Source organism: Harpegnathos saltator, unplaced genomic scaffold (assembly GCF_003227715.2).
Source record: "Harpegnathos saltator strain DR-91 unplaced genomic scaffold, Hsal_v8.6 scaffold93, whole genome shotgun sequence".
NCBI classification, from domain to species: Eukaryota; Metazoa; Arthropoda; class Insecta; order Hymenoptera; family Formicidae; genus Harpegnathos; species Harpegnathos saltator.
Window position 1 is genome coordinate 2,808,711 of NW_020230721.1, and position 19,586 is coordinate 2,828,296.

The following is a 19,586-nucleotide window of genomic DNA, read 5'->3' on the forward strand; positions in this document are numbered from 1 at the left end:
CCCAATATATAGAATACAATGCAAAAAGCTTCCTACTTCTCATTGCTATTTTTATGTGTGTTCTAAATGATTGCTCTATATATAGACTATATTTCAATATACATTGCGAATATTGAAGATCTTTAATATGCATTATGTATACTATGTTTTCATAATGTATATTTTCGCAATATTCATCGGAACGTGTCTATATGTCTATATCGTTATCATCTGTTATCGACGTTAGTGAATTTTGATACATATATGTTACGTCCTGCGGACTCCGCGTACTTTGAATTCGTTGTCAAGTAGAGCGGATTGCATTTTATATTATACGACCAAATGTTCATGTTCCATGACCCTCCGAGAACAGTGACGTCACACACACACAGATTTCTCTTTTTTTCTCTCTGCTTTAATCACCGGAGTTTCCCTATTTCCGTCAGAAAGATCCGCCGAGTTATTTTAGCCATATATCTCCTCTCCAAATAACCTTGAATAACTTCCTGTTCGGAGCAACAATTTTCTTTGAAGACGGACCGACCAGACAATCTTTCATGCTGTTATATGATATTACTAACCTTTGATCTTCGGAAATTCATGCGTTTCCCACGTTATTCATAAATTTTTATTGCGCGCAATCTCTGACTAACTCTAGCGGAACCTTGAAGTCTTTTACCGCCATAAATACTCGATCTTTTACCATATTTATCTCAGGCCTCCCTAAAACCCCACTTCCGAAAAGTTTTGCAACAAAATCCTATATCCATATTTGGACATAAACTTTGGAGCCTGACGCAACTTCCAAAACCCCACCCTCTCGACCGAGGTGACGTTTTTAGTAAAATGAAAAAGCTATGCCACTTCTACTTCTCCTCTCGACCGACCCGCAGCCAGGACAGAGTCTTCTCTTCAACACCCCTTCAGGGTCTCTTAATAACCAAGCCTACTAGTGACTTAGGCAGATCAAAGTTCTTCAGTTGTTAATTATTCTGTGCAACGATCTCGTGCGTTCTTGGGGCATTGCGAGCGATCCTGCCGAACTCAGCTTCCTGTTCTTGGCGCAAAACTTGGGTCCATCCTCACAGACACGCAGCAATTACACTTTTCATTGTCGACTAAGATCATAGAACCAACAGTAAGTTATTTATATTTTCTTTTGCCAGAGTGACCCCTTTCTTTTTATTTTTTTATCTTTTCTTCTCTCTCTTTTCTTTTCCTTCCTTTTTCTTTCTTTTCCCTATCCCCCTTGGCATTCCGCCTTAATTGTGAAATCCGGTGTCAGTGGCCCAATCTTTTCGATCACAGTCGGATATAACGAACACGGAATTTTGCTCAGAATGCGATTGTTTATACATATATGTATACGTACACATTATAAAAGCTTATAAATTTTATTTCATTGTGAACATCCGTCTAATCACTAATAAAACAAGTTGTTTATAATTTTAAGCCAATCATCCAAATAATTATTCTCAACCAAAAATTCTTACCTCAACCGTCGCTCACGGTCCTATCCCAGGTAAAAGGATTCAGTTCCTTGACCCAAATAAAGGACCACCGACGTACGTCCGCGCCAGATAAAAGGGTCATTCCGATCCTTGATCTTCACCGCAGACTTGCGAGTACGTCGGAGCTTGCGAAAGCAAGTGTCAAGTTGCGTTCCTCCTCCAGGACCTAACACATATGTGTATATATATTTACATAGTATTTATATAGTAAAGACAATTCCCGAATAAGCGCTGATGCGATTACGCTATCCTTTCATCGCATTTTTCCATATATATCTTTTCTCACAGACTTCGGACAAATGTGTGTGTGCATGTCATTTCGACTTTTCTACACACAGATCTTATATGAATGTGAATTCAACGCTGCCGATATTTGCCTTCTCACCGAAATAAGCATTTTGCTGCTGCTTCTCGGATTCTTTGACTTGCTGATATATATACAGTGTAACATAATAAAGAATAATTTGAGCAATGAATATTATTGCAAGAAAATGATTCTTCAGAAACAATATGCTTGTTTTCACGTAAATCGGCTTCTTACTTTATCGTGTCAGCGACTTCTTTTTGTCAAGTTTACGTCGCACTAGCAGTACGGAAACGTTTTCGTACAGTGAATATTCCTGCCAAAATAAAGCGAAGTATTACAAGTCATCCGAAAAAACCGATGGGAAACTATTGCGAATAGGACACCGAGTTCCTTCTGCAACGTTTACGTCGCACTAGCAGTACGGAATTGAAAACGCTTTTGTACGGCTCAAACGCATTAATTGCGTTCGATAACGATCGCCTGTGATTGTTTCAGTCGATTTTAACAGCTCATAATACACTACGCCGAGCTGGTCCCACCAAATATAGAGCATGACCTTGGAGCCGTGAATATTCGGTTTGGTCGTCGACGTGGAAGCATGGCCGGGATATGCCCATTATTTTGTGCGCTTGAGGTTATCGTCATGAACCTATTCTTCGTCCCCAGTCACAATGCGATGCAGAAATCCCTTACGTCTTTGCCTTTCAAGCAACTGTTCACAAGCAAACAAACGCCGCTCAACATCTCTCGGTTTTAACTCGTACAGCATCCAATTTCCTTGCTTCTGAATCATTCCCATGTCTTTGAGGCGTTTTGAAATTGCTTGTTGAGTCACTCCCAATTCTTCTTGACTTTGACACGAGTCTTCATTAAGTAATGCCTCCAATTCTGCATCTTTGAAAACCTTCTCTCTTCCACCGCTATGCCGATCTTCGACGTAAAAATCACCGTTCTTGAAGCGTTGAAACCACTCACGACACGTTCTTTCACTAATAGCGGCCTCACCATAAGTATTTGAGAGCATTCGATGAGCCTCAGCCGCAGATTTCTTCATATTAAAGCAGAAAATTCAAAACTTCCCGCAAATGACAAGAATTTGGCCCGTAAACTGACATTTTCAATCGAGAATAACTTTATGATGCAGATACAAATCGACTAATGTTTCTATGGGGTTATGTTGACAGATGCCCAAGTTTATTGCATGACATCTATGATCTATTTATTTCGACCACTACTTACCGCTAAAGCCCTCTATAGGAAAACGGCGGAAGCAAAATTGTACACCTAATATTAGAGCCTCGTCTCTCGGTATTCTCTTTCAGCGGTATTGTGATAAAATATTAACTATTAACTGTGTATAATCGATGAAAAGAAATAAAAGAAAATCGTCGCGAAGTTGCAACGATATTAAATTCTCCACAAAAGACAAATCGGCAATGTTGATTTCAGAGAAAGAGGGGTATTATCTTGTAATATTTGTAAATATTGTAATATTCTTACAGGCAGTAACAATTTCGAGATTATAGAGGGAGACAATGTGATCGTCAGTGAGGTCGTGAGGGTGCCTGACGATATTGCGAAAGAGAAAATACCTATTCAGTTCTCATCTATGAACGACAATGTTGAAGAGTGCATGAATATTTCAGATATTTACAAGGGACTATGACTCCGTGGCTATCAGTACAACGACTTGTTTTGCTCATTGAAGAGTGCTTCAATTGATAGGAGAATAGGACATATCACATGGTCGACGAAATGGGTGCCATTCATAGACAACATGCTACAAATGAAAATTCTGTCATTTGACTCGAAAAACTTTTATGTACCGACTGAAATTTGCAAATTAGTAATCGATCCCGAATATCACATGACGCTGATCCGTAAACTCTCAATGGAAAAAAGATGTAAGACGAAGTAAGACTGCTTATTGTTAGTTTATTTTAAAACAATTTCGTATTTTGACTTAATACGCTCTTTGTATAATACGGTTTTGTGTCTCTCATCTGGATATTGCTCACCTCGAATTTTATTATAAATGTACCTGTACGTGTCTACGGTTCTTTTGATGCTATTGTATCCGGAAGAATAGAAATTTGTGGGCCAAAGTTCATGAACATATCTCGCCAACCAACACACGTTGAACCGGTACACGACGAATACAAGTTTGTTGCTTACCTCGGTCATACCACGATATCCTTGAAAGATGCAGTATTGATACATATTGCGCTTGAATGTTACGATTTGAAAAACGTCAAAATGATCGATTCTGGAGGATATAGTTACTCCAATTGCTCACGTAGTTCTAAGCAAAGTGCGACCTAATCTCACCTTGGTTGCAAAGGAGAATAGATTCGAAAGCTTCTTGTTATCTCAAGATCTATCGGTCATATAGCCTCACAAAGTATTGAACGACAACACGTTCGTAATGGTTATCCTTTTGGAAAAACGCACAGAACGGGAGACGGTACTGTTTCTGAGAAAGGCGGGAAGTGCCATAACGGGACCAGAAGTCAAATAGTCATAAACAATTACGAGTTTCCGTGGATCGGTAAGCTCAAATCCGCGATGGATACGGACAACAGGATGAATTCAAGAATAAAACTCGTTGCTGAAAATGATCCTGGTTGCGGTGTATTAGGATTTGTAAATTGTTTGCGAAGGGAGCCAGGCGGCGAAACAGTTAGATATCTTAGTCTGCTCGAAACGCTTGTCTTTGTCGGCCATATTTCCAGGTTTCTCGAAAGTGAAATTTCGAATGTCTTGCGCCGTAAGGTAAACATCGAACTTTCGCTTCAACGTTTGTTTGATCTCCACCGCCATCATTGAGTCCATACGGATCTCTGATAGTGGGGTGCATTGTCCAATTGTTTTTATGTCTTTGACTTCTAAACAGACAAAGACGGCTCTTTATTTCTAACCACGGTCGCTTACAATAATTCGTAACAACAAAAACACGAAAAAAATACGAACAATATCCTGACTACCTATAAAGAAAGCAATATTATATTAATATATTATATATATTAATATATATTAATTAATTAATATATATTAATATATTATATTAATCGTAATTGTTCAGCTATATCTTCAATATTTTATCGCAAAAATCTCGAAACGTGCAACAAATTTATCACATTTATGAAAAACAAAATTTACCAATAAAAACTAGCTACGGTCTCCAAAATGTCCATCACTCCACCCAGTTCCGCATGGTTCTCAGCCACATCCATACTGCTCACGATCAGCCGATTTAGCACCATAAAAGTGTCCAGCGACTGCAGACAAGACTGAATATTCTGCTGCAAAGTACCGCCGATAATCAATTCCTTATTATCCTCTTGCTTATCGACCCACATCACCCACCGCACCCCACTTAGCCATCCCAGGTAATCCGTCTTGTACTCTTTTCTCACACATCCTCTCCATGATAGAATTGGTCATACCATAATTGGTCTGCCCAGCGTTTCCTCAGCCACACGAGACAGATGAGAAGACGACAAAATGACGTAGATCAGGGCACATCTTCCTGGACAGCTCGTCCATCATTTTCGTTGCTATTAATTTCGGCTTGAATGATTCCTCGAAGGACTCAGCAGATTGGTTCTTATAAAGAGAGTCTTTTAGCACAGCAAAACTGAATATAGCATCCACCGGTCCCATTTCAGCAGCAGAATTCAAAATAAACGCGCAGTCCTTGTGATCGGACGCCTCAACACCCGCGATAATTTGTACATTCACCCCGTAGGACCTCCATAGTTCTACCCTTGAACGCTGATAACGTTTCGCAGTCCAATCCCCGAAATTAGAAGAAGATTCTTTGCTCCACGAAGAATCAGCCAGTCAGCTAATTTTAGACCGAAGCCGCCTAGGCCGCCCAAAATGATGTAAGACTGGTGAAACTCGCAAAAAAATTGGGGATAAGCGAGAATAGGAAGACCCCATGGCTCGTGTTCATCATGTATCTTTATCAAGAACTGAAAATAAGAAAAGTAATAATAGAATTTCACATGATCGTTCACAGTGCACCAACAATAAAAACAAAAATTTTTAGTCTGCGCATAAAATTACCTTTCCTATATGCTTGCCAGCTGCTATGTATTTAAAAGCAGCTTCTACTTCGGTTCTTCCGAACACTTTCCTCGTGAGTGGTTTTATCGAGCCGTTTTATAGACCTCGCAGGATATATTTATATATAAGTTTGTTCTTCTCTGTGACGGAATTTATTACATTGTCCAACATAACCCCATGGAAACTGATGCCTCTTGCAAAAACCATTCTGTCTAGGGCATTGTTGGCAATCAAATCATATTTTCCTATTTCTACGAATCGTTCGTCTTTCGTCAAGCATCGAACAGACGCTTGAAGTTTCTCCTCAGCTAAGGGATTTAACGCAATATCTACCCCTTAACTGTGTGTCTGCTAAAGGATCATTTGTTCGAAACTTGTGTCGCGAGAATTGCCGATATGATCGTTAAGGATCAAAGGGAAGGTTTTTCTAATGAATTGTCGTTTTTTCAAAGTCCCGACTATTGTAAACACTTCGCATCCTTCGTAAAGCGCCAGGTGGATCGCAGCTTGACCAACGCCGCCGGTGTCCAAATGAATGAGAACTTCGTCTCTCTTCTTCATCTTCCCTTTCTCGTAGAGAGCGTAGCAGTTTGTGACATAAATACACGAAACAGTAGCAACGTCCTCGAATGTCCATTCATCGAGAATAACCCAGGACATAACGTGGTCGTTTATTAGAATATTTGATATTCTTCTAGAAAAAAATAAATGATTTCCTTTATTTTAACGTTGTCTTTCGATCACAGGAAAATTGAAAAATCTAATAAGGTTTATTAAAAGTATCGTCACAGAATTCCCATCTGCGATATAATAAGGATATTCCACTTTATATTATCCTACCTATTAAGACACATTGCCATTATTCTCTGTCCAGAATATCATAACCAACGAGCTCGATGCCTAAGAAGGAATCAATATCTCGTCTAATTATTTGAAAGGATTCCAACGCAAATTTGCCAGTTGCTATCATAATATCTTTGAAATTCAATGTCGCGTAAATTGTACGTATGATATTTTTACGCTTGAGTTTGGGAAATATCTGTTCTTCAACCCAGCAGATGGTGCTCAGATCATCTCGAATCTAACGGAAATTAAATCCATTTTGTAATTTCGTATTATCGTTGATATAAAAAATATTTACTTGTACAAGTATGCGTTTGATTTGAAATAGATTGAATTAGTTAGACGCTTTACTGCGCACAAGGTTCGACAAAGTTTTGCACAAATTCTTTTCCGTTTTGTTCTTGTTATTGTATAAATATTGGGTTGGCAAATAAGTTCGGTCGGTTTTTTAGAGTAACATAAAACACAATTCTTTGATACACAAGATAAATTTTAATCAATTATATATTGGCCATCTTCATCAATGACTTCTAGCCATCTTTCCACCAACTTCATTATGTTCGTAAAACGTCTGGGGCTTAACAGCGAAAAACCAATTCAGGTGGTTTTTAATAGCCTCTTCAACCTTGAAGGTTTTCCCGTTCATAGAGTTCTGCAGCGACCGGAATAAATGATAATCGGAAGGGGCAAGATCCGATGAATACGGAGGATGAGCCCAAAACATCCCAGCCAAGCTGAAGCAATTTGTTCCGAGTGGTCGATAACGTATGAAGTCTGGCGTTGTCATGATGGAAGACGACACCCTTGCGATTTGCCAATTCTGGACGTTTTGTGCGAATTGTTTGGTTCAATTTCGTCAATTGCCAGCAATATACAGTTAAATCAATCGTTTTGCCTGACGGTAACAGTTCGTAACAGATGACACCCTTGAAATCCCACCATACGGAGAGCATTACTTTCTTCGGATGCAATCCCGCCTTCGAGGTTGTTTGCGATGGCTCACTGCTGTGCCCTCATGATCTTTTACACGTTACATTATCGTAGACGACTCATTTTTTGTCACCCGTCATCATTCGTTTCAAAAATGGGTCGTTTTCTTGGTGTTTCCGTAGCGAATCGCAGATGGATATGCGTGTGGTCAAGTTAGCCTCGGTTAATTGATGCGGCATCCAAACATTAAGCCGAAAAACGTATCCCAGCTGACGCAAATGCTTTTCCACGCTTGTGTAGGATATATTCAATGTCGTAGCAATTTCTCGTACCGATCGATGGATTTACTTCAATTATAGCCTTAATGTCACTTGAATTAATCTCGGTCGGGAGACCGAAGCGGGGTGCATCATTAACGTCGAAATCTCCAGAACGGAAATTGGCATACCACTTTTGGCATACGCGTTCTGTTAAGGCATCATCTCCATACACACGGCATATCTTTTTAAGAGTATCTGCAGTTCGTTTGCCTTTTTTAAAATAATAGAGCAAAATGTGACGATAATGCACATTATTTATTTCCATGTTCACAGCTACGCAGCACACATAATACTGATGTTAATCAAACCAAACATAGCATAACATAAACAGTGAAACATAACCTTTCAAATGTGTATTCGATTTGTACGATAGCGTTGAGAAAAGAAAAGCGAATCCGCATGAAACTTACACTGAAACAAAAACCGAAAGAACCAACCCAATGGGTGCATTCAGTACTACAACCTCTCACTGAGCACTAAGTGAGCTCTTGCATCTGATTGGTGTATATTTTTAAATCTAAAAGAATATACCAATCAAATGTAAAAGCTCATTGAGCGCTCAGTGAGCGGTTGTAGTACTGAATGCACCCAATATATAAATGTCTACGTACCCCCTGAGTGACATAACCACACTGCACACGTACCGGTTCTGGCAGCGGCAATGGCAAGTGTCTGTAAGAACTCCAAAACATTACCGGGACGTAAGACATTAATTAGTAAGTCCAATAGCAATTGATTCATGTAGAAAGGCTCTCGCAAGGAGAACGTGGGAGCATCTTTATCCTGGATGAAGACGCATCTAACTACTTCGCCACCTGGCAATTGAGTTCATCTTGTTGTCCGTATCCATCGCGGATTTGAACTTACCGATCCACGGAAACTCGTAATTGTTTATGACTATTTGACTTCTGGTCCCGTTATGGCACTTCCCGCCTTTCTCAGAAGCAGTACCGTCTCCCGTTCTGTGCGTTTTTCCAAAATGATAACCATTAGGAACGTGTTGTCGTTCAATACTTTGTGAGGCTATATGACCGATAGACCTTGAGATAACAAGGAGCTTTCGAATCTATTCTCCTTTGCAACCAAGATGAGATTAGGTCGCACTTTGCTTAGAACTACGTGAGCAATTGGAGTAACTATATCCTCCAGAATCGATCATTTTGACGTTTTTCAAATCGTAACATTCAAGCGCAATATGTATCAATATTGCATCTTTCAAGGATATCGTGGTATGATCGAGGTAAGCAACAAACTTGTATTCGTCGTGTACCGGTTCAACGTGTGTTGGTTGGCGAGATATGTTCATGAACTTTGGCCCACAAATTTCTATTCTTCCGGATACAATAGCATCAAAAGAACCGTAGACACGTACAGGTACATTTATAATAAAATTCGAGGTGAGCAATATCCAGATGAGAGACACAAAACCGTATTATACAAAGAGCGTATTAAGTCGAAATACGAAATTGTTTTAAAATAAACTAACAATAAGCAGTCTTACTTCATCTTACATCTTTTTTCCATTGAGAGTTTACGGATCAGCGTCATGTGATGTTCGGGATCGATTACTAATTTGCAAATTTCAGTCGGTACATAAAAGTTTTTCGAGTCAAATGACAGAATTTTCATTTGTAGCATGTTGTCTATGAATGGCACCCATTTCGTTGACCATGTGATATGTCCTATTCTCCTATCAATTGAAGCACTCTTCAATGAGCGAAACAAGTCGTTGTACTGATAGCCACGGAGTCATAGTTCCTTGTAAATATCTGAAATATTCATGCACTCTTCAACATTGTCGTTCATAGATAAGAACTGAATGGGTATTTTCTCTTTCGCAATATCGTCAGGCACCCTCACGACTTCACTGACGATCACATTGTCTCCCTCTATAATCTCGAAATTGTTACTGCCTGTAAGAATATTACAATATTTGCAAATATTACAAGATAATACCCCTCTTTCTCTGAAATCAACATTGCCGATTTGTCTTTTGTGGAGAATTTAATATCGTTGCAACTTCGCGACGATTTTCTTTTATTTCTTTTCATCGATTATACACAGTTAATAGTTAATATTTTATCACAATACCGCTGAAAGAGAATACCGAGAGACGAGGCTCTAATATTAGGTGTACAATTTTGCTTCCGCCGTTTTCCTATAGAGGGCTTTAGCGGTAAGTAGTGGTCGAAATAAATAGATCATAGATGTCATGCAATAAACTTGGGCATCTGTCAACATAACCCCATAGAAACATTAGTCGATTTATATCTGCATCATAAAGTTATTCTCGATTGAAAATGTCAGTTTACGGGCCAAATTCTTGTCATTTGCGGGAGGTTTTGAATTTTCTGCTTTAATATGAAGAAATCTGCGGCTGAGGCTCATCGAATGCTCTCAAATACTTATGGTGAGGCCGCTATTAGTGAAAGAACGTATCGTGAGTGGTTTCAACGCTTCAAGAACGGTGATTTTCACGTCGAAGACCGGCATAGCGGTGGAAGAGAGAAATTTTTCAAAGATGCAGAATTGGAGGCATTACTTAATGAAGACTCGTGTCAAAGTCAAGAAGAATTGGCACGATCATTGGGAGTGACTCAACAAGCAATTTCAAAACGCCTCAAAGACATGGGAATGATTCAGAAGCAAGGAAATTGGGTGCTGTACGAGTTAAAACTGAGAGATGTTGAGCGGCGTTTGTTTGCTTGTGAACAGTTGCTTGAAAGGCAAAGACGGAAGGGATTTCTGCATTGCATTGTGACTGGGGACGAAAAATGGGTTCATGACGATAACCTCAAGCGCAGAAAATAATGGGCATATCCCGGCCATGCTTCCACGTCGACGACCAAACCGAATATTCACGGCTCCAAGGTCATGCTCTGTATTTGGTGGGACCAGCTCGGCGTAGTGTATTATGAGCTGTTAAAACCGACTGAAACAATCACAGGCGATCGTTATCGAACACAATTAATGCGTTTGAGCCGAGCATTGAAAGACAAACGGCCGCAATACAACGAGAGGCACGATAAAGTGATTTTGCAGCATGACAATGCTCGACCCCATATTGCAAAAGTGGTCAAGACATACTTGGAAACATTGAAATGGGAAGTCCTATCCCACCCGCCGTATTCTCCAGACGTTGCTCCCTCTGACTATCACTTGTTTCGATCAATGGCACACAGCCTGGTTGACCAGCACTTCCGGTCTTATGAAGAGGTAAGAAGTGGGATCGATTCGTGGATCGCTTCAAAAGATGACCAGTTTTTTCAACGCGGGATTCGTACGCTGCCCGAAAGATGGGAGAAAGTAGTGGCCAGCGATGGGCAATACTTTGAATCATAAATGTATAACCAGTTTTTTACAATAAAGCCTCGAATTTCGGAAAAAAACGACGGAAGCAAAGTTGTATACCTAATAATTGTAAAGATATTTACGTTCTTGGATCACAAGAGTTAATTCCGATTTATTTCTTTTCGATAAGTGCGTAGTACGTACGAATTTAACGTTTTATGATCAATACCTTTCAACAAGCCAATTGTATGCCAAATTTCGTAGAGATAATCCATAGCCGCTAACAAATTTTTTCCATCAGTTGCGTGATGATTATGTGACATTCAGGGTGTTAGAAAAGTTTGGAAATGGTCAAATATCTCGAAAACGAAACGTTTTTGAGAAAAATGTTTCCAACTAAAGTTGTAGGGTTAAAAGTTCTACTGAATGATCATATTCGTTTGATCTTGAATGGAGGGATCAAGGCGAGGTCAAGGCCAACATAATTTTTTTAAATGAAACACCCCGTTTTTTATCACACAGTGTTAAAGATGACAGCGGGATATTTTCAAAACACTACTTGATGACTTATTTTTGTTGAGAATTGTCTGAGTTATGAGCTTTAGAATTTACGGTGCCGTCAGCATTAGTATTATCCAGAATGTACCGCGTAAAGGTTGCATGGTCGTACTTTACACCCCTATGTGTGTCTGTGTGTGTATATCAGCAGAGATAAGGACCCCGCGGTTCGTCATTCCCGCAGTATTTAATGACTCCAAACCCTCTCTGTTGTGTGTGTATGTGTGTGTGCGCATGCGCGCGTGCGTGTGTGTGTAGACAGATTTTTACTGAATTAAGTGTTTAAATTGTCTTCCGTCTGCTGCTTAACAATGACTAATCGTAGATAAAATTCATTTAAAATGTTTCGTTTCATTTCTGGTGAGATAAAATTTACTTGGTGCAATATGCGTTCCCTAAGGTCTACTAAGTTAGCAGGTTTCGTTGCATACACATTGTAATAAATTATGGTGACTGCGTTAGGTCCTTCGAACAAGTAGCGACTTTGTTTAACGATACTTATGCAGATCGTGAACAGCCGCTAACAAATTTTTTCCATCAATTACGTGATGATTCTGTGACATATATTCAGAGTCCTCGTCAACGGTTGTAATAGGGACGATTCTTTTCCTGCTAAAAATTCTGTTTTCACCTCTATAATGGAATTAATGATAGTCCTCAGAGTGGTCCCACCTGCAATATTGTTTTAAAATTAGTAATGTAAACAAAGAAACGTAATTCCTTTTTAGGTACGCAAGAAGAGACATACCTAATTAGAGGAGTTCCGCGACTAACAGGAGATTGAACTGGCGGATACAAACGTGCAACCTGTGGCTGAAGGTCTTATATTTTAAAGATCTCCGATTCCTTCTAAAAAATCTTGTACAGTATACTTCTGGCCATGTTTATATAATGAAATCAACGTCATCGAAGATTCTAACGAATTTGCTATGGTCGACTGAAAATCATTCTGTGGCACGATGTCAACGAATATTGTATCCTTCGGTAACAAAACTGTTATATTTTTTAGTAATTTCGGATGCAGTATACTATCTGCATAATATTCTGCAATCTCTACAGTCTCGGATATGTCGCGTTCATGTCGTAGCCTGCCCAATTATTACATCACGGCTGGTTAAAGGTTGCGTTGGTAATATTCGGCTTAAATATGCCAAGAGTTTTGATCTAACAATCCCAAGGTCTCCCAAGGTACTCGGGTCGACTCGCAGAAATATCATCAACCTGAGGAATGGTGATTAATACTATTATTCATGGCTTTATGAATGTATATGTATCGAATATGTGTCTCTCTATCTAATAAGGAGAGTGTCACAACTGTCCCTCACCGATTTGAATGGGCTTCGGATATGTTGTAGAGCATCAAAAACTAAGAGATACATTTTTTTTATATCGGCTTCGGAGCATGTTTAGGGGGTGAAACCACCCCTTGAAAAAAATAGCCGTTATCGTTTTTATCAAATATTTTCTAAATTATGAGTCATATGAAAAAAAGTTTCAGACAAAAGTTTTGCAATATTTTATGCTCTTTGCAACCATGTATTCAGTTTTTTAAAATTTCAAATGTTAAACTACTTTCCCCCCCTCTCGTTACTCTGGCAAAATTTTTAAGTTTTTGTAAGGACAAAAATTGTAGAGCATTAAATACCAAATCCATCCATATATAATATTAGAAAATGGTATTTAATATTTTGGACAAAACGCAATGAGAAAATTTCAAGGTATATGTGCCGCGCTGCTCGAGTAGATAGACTGTAGGTATTTTGTCCTTACAAAAACTTAAAAATTTTGCCAGAGTAACGAGACGGGAGGGGGAGTAGTTCAACATTTGAAATTTTTAAAAACTGAACACATCGTTGCAAAGAGCATAAAATATTGTAAAACTTTGTCTGAAACTTTTTTTCATATGACTCATAATTTAGAAAATATTTGATAAAAGCGATAACGGCTGTTTTTTTCAAAGGGTGGTTTCACCTCCTAAACATGCTCGGAAGCCGATATAAAAAAATATGTATCTCTTAGTTTTTGATGCTCTACAACATATCCGAAGCCCATTCAAATCGGTGAGTTGTGACATTTTCCTTGTAAGAAAAGCAAAAAATAGTAATTAAAAAATTCTAAAGTCTTTAAAACCTGTAACTTGACCTGCTCGAACGCTGTGTCTATGTAATATGCCGCCAAAATTGTTTCTTTGACATGTCCATCAACATATCCGCAGGTTCACCAATAGAGTGACCTATCATGTAATCGAGCAAAACACCAACATGTGTTAAGAGATCTACTATTCCAATCTACAATGTTGTTCATAAAAATACTCACTTTTAATTGAGATGTATGTACATCATATGTTTACGTGATTTTACATGGGTAAGTGCTGGGGTAAATATACGCATTATATACGCACATGTGTATTTAAATAAACCAGATTCCGGACCGAATATTTTATATAATATAAATATAAAACAAAGAATCTTTCTTTCTTATACCTGTGTGGCAATGGTTGCTACGCATGATCTTACTGTGCTGTTGCACAGTAATTTTGTTTTCGTTCATTATAATATCCGTAACGCATATATCATACTGCTTTAATATCTCATTGCATTTCTCAGTTGCCTTGGCGAACACCAGTAGTTTCATCAATTCTTCGATATATCCAAATCAGACATATTAATAAGATTTTAATGACATTGCATACATGAGACTGCATATGTACAATTCGTTCAATTTATATATTAAATTGTTGTAAAATTCGTACCTACGTTATACCATTCAACTTCTGTTCCAGGAAACAAAAACAGATTGGTCTTCTTAGGTGTGCGAATTTTTCAACTTTTCTTAATTTGTTATAAGCAATTTTAAATCCAGCTAAGGTATATCTTCTGTACGGATGACCCTCAATATCTTTAGCATGAATGCTATGCAGAAGGGTAAGGGCCACATATTCCATATCTAGCTGTCGGCTATTCACCTACCGCAACAGAGTCGAAAATATACATCTCATCGCGAAAAAATTATTTTAATCCTGGATAATTTCTGCTTTCTATCTTGATTTTGAAAAATATATCTTTAGTTAAACAAACTTACATTATCTAAGAGTGTTTTAACAACCTCCTCAGTACGTCCAGATACCGTTACAAGTCTAAATAAACCATCTGGTGTTCCAGTCGATTTTATTTTTGGGATTTGATTTCAGCAATATGACAGTTTGTACCACCGAATCCGAAAGAACTAATGCCAATATAGCCACCGTTTCAGGAAATAGGTTCAGAGACGACCTTTATTCTACTTTCAACTATAGGAGTAAGTTCCTTTCGCGATGTTTCATAATGTATGGTTGATGGAATAATGCCAGTTTCTATCGCTATCAATATCAATACCTTGAAAACGTTAAAATTAATCGCACATAATCTTACAAGGAGATGGCAAGACATGTAAAATCGATAATTGAATGAGTCATATTTCATTCGAATGGGGAGGTTAAGTACATAAAAACCCTAAAAGAGTTTGCGTGCATGGGCCTTCGTTTACGAGAAATTTGCAATTAAACAAACAACTACATGTTAAGTGTAGTAATTTGGAATCAATAAGCGTGAAGCGCAGTAACTGCAGAAGCTATGGCGTCCGCTATAGTATTTTGTCGTCTACGTCCAAAGAGTGTTCGAGTTTTCGCAGTGCTAACTTTTTTTTATAATATTATGTATTACTATATTTTATAATATTTCTATAATATTTTTAATATTTTTATTATTCTTTATAGGACAAAAATATAATGCACACATATACAATAATATCTATTTTATTATATAAAAAATAACAAGAATAAACGTTCTAATTATTTATTATAAAATTCAGACATTGCCATATATTTTTCTTTATACAGGGTGTCCCATTTTAATGTCCACCCCTAATAACTCTTCAGTATTGAAGTTTCAAGGAAAATGATTTAAATAAAAGTTGTAGGAATTTAAGTGAGCTACCTTATGATAACCTTGACTTTAACCTTGACCTCTATTTATATATATATATATATATATGTATATATATATAATAATATATGTATATATATATATATATATTATTTATATATATATATATGAGAACCCTTATTTTTTATTACGCTGTTTTTTTCTACTAGTTAATTTGAATAATTTTTGTCTAAAACATTTTTTTATTTGTCTAATATTTTTTCAGATATTTGAGGAAAACTTGATAACATTTTCAATATGTAACTTACAGTATCTCGTTAACTATTTGTCGGAAGAAAAAGTGGTACTATATTTAGATCATTTTTCTTGAAACTTCAATACTGAAGAGTTATTTAGGGTGGGACATTAAAATGGGACACCCTGTATATTATATATGTATATAAATATGTGATATGTTATAAAATATATTATACAATATATTATATATGTATCGTACACATGTGCACAATCTTAATTTTTATATGTCGGTTATCAGTTGTGAGGTTGCGATTGATATGTACGACAAACGATGACGTCTTCCGACTGATTGTGAATGCAGCCTAATAATGCAATCGAGGGAACAAAGATACAAGAGAATTTCAAATACTAATATTTTTATCAGCTGTACAGATTAAGAAATCCTTTTGCACAATAAAAGTACTTATAGTAACGAAGGTGGGAAGACAAAGTTTTATATAAAATTCAATGAAAAATTTAACAATTACAGTTTCCTTATCATAACATTACTCCACACATGAAACAGATAAGGATAGTACGATTGTGTCTGCCTCCATCGATCATGATTATGCGGAACTAATCTATTGTTCTGTTTTACCCCAAAATGTAGCAAACACAATTCCGCATGCAATACATTTTTTTTTCAAACACTGATCTTTTTACACTGACTTCTAAGCTCATTTCTGTTACTTCAGTATTATTCTTTTATATTATGGCTAGTTCGGAAGCAATTTTGCGTGGATAAATTGCAAAACTATTATATAGTAATTAATAAATAAAGTTACGAGCTGACACAGAACATGATAACAAAACTGTAATTTTTTAATTTTTCATTAAATTTTACATAAAACTTTGTCTTCCGGATCTTGTTATTATAAGTACTTTCATTGTGCAAAAGGATTTTTCAATCTGTACAGCTAATAAAAGATTAGTGTTTGAAAAGATTGAAATCAATGTGTCGGTAAAACAGACGGGCCCAGGATCCCCTTAATAAGTAAAGTTACGAGCTGACGCAGAACATGATAACGAAACTGTAATTTTTTAATTTTTCATTGAATTTTACATAAAACTCTTTGTTTCAGACTTCGTTTTTATAAGTACTTTATTTGTGCAAAAGGATTTTTCAATCTGTGCAGCTAATAAAAAGAATAGTGTTTGAAAAGATTGAAATCAATGTGTCGGTAAAACAGACGGCTCCAGAATCCCTTTAAACAATTGCTCAAGTTGAGAATAACCCTAAAGTTAATTTTCCAGTTGAAGGTAACATTGTACTTATGTTTAAATTTAAAGCAATTGTTACACTAAAGCTTACAACAATAAGCTGAATATGCAATTTGATGAATAAATTACACCACTTGGCAGACTATATTCCGAAAGAAAACATTCGTTTCAAATACTTATTAATAATAATAATGAGTAATACAATGAAAAAAATTTGTTACCAAATAATTTGTTAACAATTTTGTTAATAAATTGTTTATGGCTATTAGGTGAATTAAAATAACATAATGCATACTAAAAATATATAGTAAATGTACTTTTACCGTGTAACGGTAAATTCTATATAATGACATTAGTTAATAAAATGGAAACTGACTAACATATGTATGCATATTTATTCATCAATGTAATATTATAGAAAAATATATATTTACACTTTTAATACATGCCATATTTATTATTTATCTCACTATTATTCTACTACACTTCTACACTATTCACTATTATAATTATGTAGTATTTCAACGATAAGTTTTGTTTTAGTTTATTTAAATTTTTTTTCTGTTTTTTTTCTATTGGTGTAAATAATTGTTGTGGAACATTGTTACCAGCGCACTTCTCCAATCATTAATGTCAGCGCGCTTCCACTCCTTAGATTTCTGCCTTAATAACGCGACAATCATCATAAATATTAAAACAGTATAGGACTTTATGTTTCTTTAACCGCTTATGTCTCACAATCTGAACATTGTTTAAATCTGTATATTCGGTGAATTAAAATAACATAATGCATACTAAAAATATATAGTAAATGTACTTTTACCGTGTAACGGTAAATTCTATATAATGACATTAGTTAATAAAATGGAAACTGACTAACATATGTATGCATATTTATTCATCAATGTAATATTATAGAAAAATATATATTTACACTTTTAATACATGCCATATTTATTATTTATCTCACTATTATTCTACTACACTTCTACACTATTCACTATTATAATTATGTAGTATTTCAACGATAAGTTTTGTTTTAGTTTATTTAAATTTTTTTTCTGTTTTTTTTCTATTGGTGTAAATAATTGTTGTGGAACATTGTTACCAGCGCACTTCTCCAATCATTAATGTCAGCGCGCTTCCACTCCTTAGATTTCTGCCGTTAATAACGCGACAATCATCATAAATATTATAAAACAGTATAGGACTTTTATGTTTGCTTTAACCCGCTCTATGTCTCCACGAACTCTGCAACATTAGTTATGAGACATCCTGTATACTCAAACTCTCAAAATCGAGTGTAAACCCAATATTTAAGTTCTTTTCCGTATTCGTAAGGGTGTATGTGTTCGCACCACTAGACATTAGTTTGAAAAGTTTTGGTCTGGTGATAAAAACCTCGACAATTTTTCTCGTGGCCATTCGCCATCAAGTTGAGGACAATATTTTGTAAAACATGTTTGAAGCAGACTCACATTTAACAGTTCAAGATATTACATACAGCATTAGCATTCATTATTCGACTGTTTCTCGATATCTAAAGGCTATGGAGAAAATAAAATGGTTAGATGCTGATCAAGCTCCGAAATACATGCCGAAACCGAGCCTTCATCTACATAACATTTTGGTATCTGTGATGACATGCTAAGGATATTATGCATTTTTCGTTTCTAAAAAAAGGTGAAAATATAAATGTAGATAAATACTGCCAAAAAATTGACATTTTGATGGGAAAATTGCATAGTAAATAGTCGGTCTTATTAAATAGACATGATATGTTATTATTCCATGATAATGCTAGACTAAATGTTGCAAAAGGAACTGTAAAAATGTTAACAGTTTACAAATCTGAAACTTTCCCTCACTCTCATTATTCTCCTGACCTTTCCCTAACAGATTACCACTTGTCTAAACATGTGGATAGCTTTTTAAGTGAAAAAGTATTTCAAACAGGAAGTGGCGTGAAAAGTGCGTCCGACGAATTTCTTGCATCTTGCTTTTCCAATTCCTACGTGAAAAGCATTGATACGGTTGTATCGCATTGGGGAAAGTATATCGAGGTAAATGGACACTATTTCGATTGACAAGATATATATAAAATATGTCGAATGAAAATTTAAATTCAAAATTCAAGAACCATTTCATTTGCAACAACTTATTATATTATTATATGATTATCCTTGACTAATTTGGATTATTTTTAGCGAACGCAATCTTGCATCTCCGTCAGTTAAGGAATTAAAATACATACTTTGGCTACTTGACAAAGACCACTACTCCCTGGTAGCAGACTGACATCAAATGACGTACTAATGACATCTTAATGACGTTAGTTAACGTCATTAGTACGTCA

At 36.4% G+C, this 19,586-nt stretch overlaps 1 pseudogene; it reads right to left on the minus strand.

Annotated features, from left to right (window-relative positions):
- Positions 1-8,671: 8,671 nt before the first annotated feature.
- On the minus strand, positions 8,672-11,465 carry LOC112590617 (fatty acid synthase-like; annotated as a pseudogene).
- Positions 11,466-19,586: the final 8,121 nt, after the last annotated feature.